Source organism: Halictus rubicundus, chromosome 6 (assembly GCF_050948215.1).
Source record: "Halictus rubicundus isolate RS-2024b chromosome 6, iyHalRubi1_principal, whole genome shotgun sequence".
NCBI lineage: Eukaryota > Metazoa > Arthropoda > Insecta > Hymenoptera > Halictidae > Halictus > Halictus rubicundus.
Genome location: NC_135154.1, coordinates 3,260,200 through 3,266,872, shown reverse-complemented (window position 1 = coordinate 3,266,872; position 6,673 = coordinate 3,260,200). Strand labels below are relative to the sequence as shown.

The 6,673-nt window shown below is 49.2% G+C and overlaps 1 pseudogene; it reads left to right on the top strand.

Annotated features, from left to right (window-relative positions):
- Positions 1-1,230: 1,230 nt before the first annotated feature.
- On the top strand, positions 1,231-2,418 carry LOC143354887 (histone-lysine N-methyltransferase SETMAR pseudogene; annotated as a pseudogene).
- Positions 2,419-6,673: the final 4,255 nt, after the last annotated feature.

Below are 6,673 nucleotides of genomic sequence, written 5' to 3'. Positions count from 1 at the left end.
ACCCCAGCGCCATCCCCCGGCACACCTCAGAGCCCGAACGCCACAGACAGGAAAAACCCAACAAAGGACTCCTGGGAAATCCCAAAGACACGCAAAGCACCACCCAGTCACACCAACCCACCAAACACAATACCACTGAACAACCAGTACCAACCTCTCTTGTACGACAGTGACAATGATCTAGACGAAAACACCCCAAATTCACAACCAACCGGCACCCAGCCCAAAACGAAATCCTACACACCCCCACCAATATCCCCACATTCAATACAAACATACAGACAATAATACGCACCGCACTAGCACTAAACATTAAGAAACAAGACTTCATAATAAAAGAAAACGACAAGGACAACCACACAATTTTCACCAAAAACCTTCAGAGTCACAAGGCAATGACGGACAAACTCACCGAAACAAAAACGCAATTCTACACATACACCCCCCAAAGAACTGAAGCCCAAATCCATCATACTAAAAGGAATAAAAGGAAGCTTCACACTAGAAGACATTAAAGCAGAAATAGAAGACCTCAAATTACCAAAAACGCAAGTAATAAATATCACTAAATTTACATACAAGAAGCAAAACCCAGAAAAGTACCACCACCTCGTACAATTGAGCAGAGAAAGCCGTACCGCAGCCCTATTCAAAATTAAAACGATGGCACACCAGAAAATCAAATGGGAACACCTCAGGAAGCCACAGGTATTCCAATGTAAGAAATGCCAACGCCTCAGGCACGCAAGCAAAAATTGCCAGCTAGAATATCGCTACGTAAAATGCGCGAAAAACCACGGGCCAGACAACTGTCCCCTCACAAATACCGATAACCGAACCATATATATCGGATACCAAACCACATATTTTGTACCGTTCTCAGATTTTTCCGCTGCAAATTCTGGTTGTAAAAATCGAAAAACACGAAGAAAAAAATCGAAAACATGCAGATTTCATATGGAAATCGAAGAGACGCTAGAACAGAATTAATTTAGCAATGAGATATTGTGCTAAGTATTATACTCAATTTTTTCAAATTCCTGCGTTTAGTGCGTCATAGTTGAAAAAAATAACAACCACTATTTTCGGCGTTTTTTCGTGAAAAACTAAGTTATAATTATCGTAAAAATATATTATGTAATATTAGGTTAAGTAAAAAGTTCTGAGCGTTTTTCGCTAGATGTCTTCAGCGAGCCATATCTCACGATGTTCACATCGTATCGAGTCATAGTATACGGCAATTTCAAGGTGATATTACGCATGAATAAAGGTCTTTGTTAGTTTTTTGTTTTGGTGAAGCCAGTTGTGTGTTACAGCGTTCGAAAATGGAGGTAAAAAAAGAGAAAATTCGATACATTCTTCAGTACCACTACGACCAAGGTGAAAAGGCGGAGCAGGCAGGCAAAAAAATTTGTGCTGTTTATGGACCCAATACAGTATCGAATGCAACAGCAAAGCGGTGGTTCCAACGATTCCGTTCTGGTAATATGGACGTCGAAGATGAGGCACGCTCTGGTAGGCCAATCGTCGAAAATGTGGACAAAATCATGGAAATCGTCGAGTCGGACCGGCATGTAAGCACTTATTCCATTGCCCAGGAACTGAAGATTAGCCAGAAAACCGTTTGGAATCATTTGCATAAGGCAGGCCTCAAGAAGAAGCTCGATGTATGGGTGCCACATGAATTGACGCAAAAGAACCTTTTGGACCGAATTGATGCCTGCGATTCTTTGTTGAAACGTAACGAAATCGACCCATTTTTGAAGCGGATGGTGACTGGCGATGAAAAATGGGTCACATACGAGAATAACAGCCGAAAAAGATCGTGGTCCAATCGCGGTGTGCCGGCCCAAACGATCGCCAAGCCTGGATTAACGGCCAAGAAAGTTTTATTGTGTGTTTGGTGGGATTGGAAGGGAATCATCCACTACGAGCTGCTCCCATCGGGCCAAACACTCAATTCGGACCTCTATTGTCAACAACTGACCAGACTGAAGCAGGCCATCGACCAGAAGCGGCCAGAATTGGCCAATAGGAAGGGTGTAGTTTTTCATCAAGACAACGCCAGGCCGCACACATCTTTAACGACGCGTCAGAAGCTCCGAGAGCTTGGCTGGGACGTTCTATCGCATCCGCCGTATAGTCCAGACCTGGCACCAAGCGATTATCACCTCTTCAAGAATTTGCAAAATTTTCTTGATGGTACAAAACTGGCCTCAAGAGAGGCTTGTGAAAATGAGCTGGTCAAGTTTTTTACCAATAGGGACGAGGACTTCTTCAACCGCGGAATTATGAAATTGCCTTCAAAATGGACAAAAGTTATCGAACAAAACGGCGCATATTTGATCTAAATCGAATAATCCTAACTATGTTAATTTCATCGTCGAAATAAAGCGAAAAAGCGCTCAGAACTTTTTACTTCACCTAATATTAAACATTCCTAAGTTCAGAGAAACATCGTCCAGACTTTAAAAATTGCGTAGTACAAAAAACGAAAATTATACTATGCAAGGTATATTCGAATATTTCGAAGGTACTTTCAATCGTTGTCTATTTCACCAGTGAACATTCAATTACCCCTTAATCACCTAAAAGACAATGTAAAGACGAGAAGCATATAAAAGAGGGCTGAATGTTTGTTCTGCCCGTTTTCGTCGCGCTGTTGAACATGCATCATATACGAAACAGTTTTATATCAATCGCGTTTTCGGATTTTTCACTATACATAACGATGTATATGGATCCAAAAAGAGTTGCTGCAACAACCGTCGAACCATCTGGTTCGACAGTACAAGCAACCAAGTGCCAGCCATTTTAAATGGGAAATACTTTCAAATTGCCACATGCCTATACAGAAATGCTGTTGGCGCGTGTCAAATTTGCCTTCTAACGGTGAGGGAGATCAAAGGACAGTTGACGTGCTTCTCAAACTTCCTGACGAATTCGAAGAGTATAGTGCAGCGGCACGAAAAGGAACATCAACGCACAGGATCAGGACCAGGACAAAGACCCTACTACGCCGACAATCCCTGCCGAAGAAGAGCAACGAGAAAAGAGGACTAGCCGGAAACAATTCTAAGTGGATGCAACACAGTATATCATAAACGCCATGGTTCCACTGCGATGGGTGGATGATGTTTATTTTCATTGCATTTTTGAAAACTTGAGAGTGCCGGGTACAGTGTCAAATATAAGTCGGCGCACAGTGGGAAGAGTGATGGGAACAATGTTTGTGGACAATAAAAAAAAAATCGCGGAAGTTTCATAGACAGTGCCATTCGTGTGTACCACAGCAGACATCTGGTCTGCACGGAGAAGAAGTTTCTTCGGCGTGACAGCGCATTGGATTTCCTCCAACTGTGAGAGGAAATCAGTGGCGCTTGTCTGTCTACGCTTCGCGGGTGTACACTCTTTCAATCGAATGACGGACATGTTGAGCACGATTCACGCCGAATTCGAGCTCACCAGTAATAAAATTGTCGCGACCGTAACCGACAACGCGACGGACTTTGCCAAAGCGGTCAAGTGCTTTAGAGTTAAACAATTCAATCGAGGATGAAGATGAAGCCATCTCAACGCAATCATCGCCACATCAAGCAGAAGAAGAAGATGAAAAAGAAGACGATGTGGTGAAAAGGTTGTTCATGGACCATAGGGTAATTCCGGGAGAGACACACCATAGGGTGAGATGCACCAGTTTTTGTTGTGACAATATTGGACGATTCTCAACTGTTTTTCTGTTATCATTTATAACATTTTAACTATTATAAATAATCTCAAAACGAAGAACACGTGTATTATATTATTTCCGTGTAACAGAAGTATAAAAACTTCTTAGTGCTCCAAACTTCTGATGAAATATTTTTGTAAGTGGTATAACGATCGGCGGAGGGGAGAGCGTGCCGGCTAAGTCCGCCTCCGGGGTTTCTAAGCCGCGAATGAGGAGCTACTTTTCAGCCGGACAAGACGTTTATTTCATACGGTTACGGCGGCGGCGCAGCCTTACAGCTATACTTAGGACTAATCTGTACAATGCGACGGCTACGGTGACGGTTACCGGCGGTGGTGCGGCAGTTTCCGCGGAGGCGTAGTCGGCGCAACTACGGCGGTGGACCTCGCGCCGAGGGATAGGATCGTTATATCTCCCCCTTACTTCGGGGCGCGAGACTTCCTGTGTGGTAGTCTTTCCCCTTGTGTGTATTGTACGGCATTACCACTATCTGTACAGTTTACTACTAACTATACTACTAATTCCTAGACTTATTCTAACTAAACCTAGTCTTAACCTACAGGTAATAGTAGTAGTCTTAACCTAGTCTTAACCTAGGTTTGTAGCGGGGGCTTCCTCGCTGGCGTGGCTGATCCGCGGAAGCTGTATTAACAGCCGCTGGTCGGTGGTCGGGGGGGGGGGGTCCACCCAGCCGCGGGAAATCTGCGTTCGGTACCGTTGCCCGAGGTGGACCTCGACGGTCCCGGGTTGGAGTGGGTTCTCCTGGGCAATCTGGTTCTCGGGGCTGGTGGGGGGCGGTTGTGCTGCTCGACGGTGTTAGCAGGCGGTGGAGCGGCTGCACGTGGGCAGGTGGGGTGGGGGCAGAGCGGTCAGCGGTAGTGGCGTAGGTTCGGGGGCAACCTCGGCGGCGGCGGTCGACGGGCGGCCGTTCAGTAGACCCACATCCAATGGGGCGTCCTGAACGCCGGTTGTGTTATCGAGGGACGGTAGCCCCGGGAACAACGTTTCCTGCGGGATCGGCGCTGTCAGGACACAGGCGCTCCGTATTGTTGGGCGCGCCAGCGCCCGGATGGTGGCCGGACCCTGTCTTGCCGGGCTATCTTCTGTGCTAGCCGCTTGCGGCGGCGTGACAGCGGCCAAAGCTTTGCTGGAGGTCCCCTGACTGGGGCTGGTCTCACGGGCGACTGGTGGCCGGGGTTTGGCAACAGGCAAAACGGTTCCGTCGGTCAGTGCTGGCGGATGCAGGCCTCCATTGGCAAGCTGGCTGGCTCCCGGATGAGCGGGACTGTTGCGGCTTGAGTGACATCTTGGTTACGAATACCTTTCCCCTGGGGCTCGTCGATCTTTATAGTGTCCTACGGTCGTCTTTCGGGGAGTCCCCATCCATTGCGCACGGTTTCAAGACCTGGAGTTCGGCGCGGTGGCGTGGGCCCTCTGTTGGCTTGTACGACAACCAGCGTTAGCCTGAGAACTTTTGCGTATCCTGTAGGCTCCCGAAAATTTCGGTGTCAACTGAGCACGTAAACCGTCGGCGGCGGTTGACAGGGGGTGTTCTCTGCGCATGACCGTATCCCCGATACGGAGACTCCATTTGCGACGGAGGAGGTTGTATAGCCGACGCTGTGTCTCGGTGGGGAAGAGCTTGTGCCGAGCGGGCGAGCTGCTTGGCGTTACGTAGGCGGTCGATCGTAATTTCCCAGTATTGGCGGTCTGCTCTGGTCGCCTCCTCACAGAGGTGTTCGGTAGGCAGACGGTCCGTTCCATGCACTGCGAGTTCTCAGCCGTACGTCAGGTAGGCTGGTGTCATGCCAGTGACCCCGTGCCGGGCGGTGTTGTACGCGTAGACGGCTGGCTTCATTGTTCTGCCCTCTGGTACCACGCGTCCTGCGGGTGCTCCTGTAGTCCTAGATCTTCCGGTTGTCGTGATAGAGCGTCTGCCACTAGGTTCTGTTCGCCGCGGCGGTACCTGACAGTGAAGTCGTATTTCTGGTGTTCTAGTCTCCAGCGGACGAGCCTTCCAGAGCGGACGGGCCTTCCTTTCTGCGCCGTTCAGGGTACGGCTGGCGTAGGCGACGACCCTTTCCTCTCTTCGGCTTTTTATGTTAGGACTAGCCCGTGGCCGCTGGCATCGGTTTACAACGTAAATGGCCGGTCCAAATCCGGGCAAGCCAGCATAGGTGCGGTGGTCAGCTGGTTCCGCAGCGTTTCAAATGGGTGATTCGCTTTTCCCTGACGGGGGTTAGCGGTACCAGCCAGTACCCGTTGTACAGGTCGATGGTAGAGATGTAGCAGACTCCCCGTAGCTTCTCCAGTGTGGCTTGGACTTTGGGTCGTGGGTAGGCTTCCTTCTCGGTGACGCTTTTGACGCGCCGGATGTCAATGCAGAAGCGCGGCTTGCCGGTCGCCTTACGGACGATTAACACTAACGAGCTCCACGGGCCGGTTCACGGTTCTATGATTCCGTCTTGGAGCATCCGGTTCACCTTCTCGTGGATAATGGCCTGTGTGGCCGGGTTTCGTGGTATAAACCGTTGTTTGACCGGTTCGGGGATGGTCAGGAGGATTCGATGAATGCCGAGGTGTGTCATCCCCTTGAGTGCGCCGAATTTTGGAATTTCGGAGGATATCAGTGCTTGCATTTGTTGATCCTGCTCTGGTATACACCTCGAGAGGCCGTCTGCCTTGTCGATGGCGTAAGCCTCTTTCTGGAATCTCCAGATGTGCCGAGGGTGAAGGATGTTCCTATCGCTCGAAGCGTATATACCCTGATTAGTATGGCTTGCGAGAGGGCTGGCAGGACCGGGAATATCAGGGCCAGTGTGCTGCCGCAGATATGGACGACGGCCTGTATTTGGCGTCCAGCGCGACGACGGATCCATCTGCGATTCGGATGTCCATCTCCGCGGGGATGGTCCGCGCCCCTTTTGTCAGCACCTTTCGGCG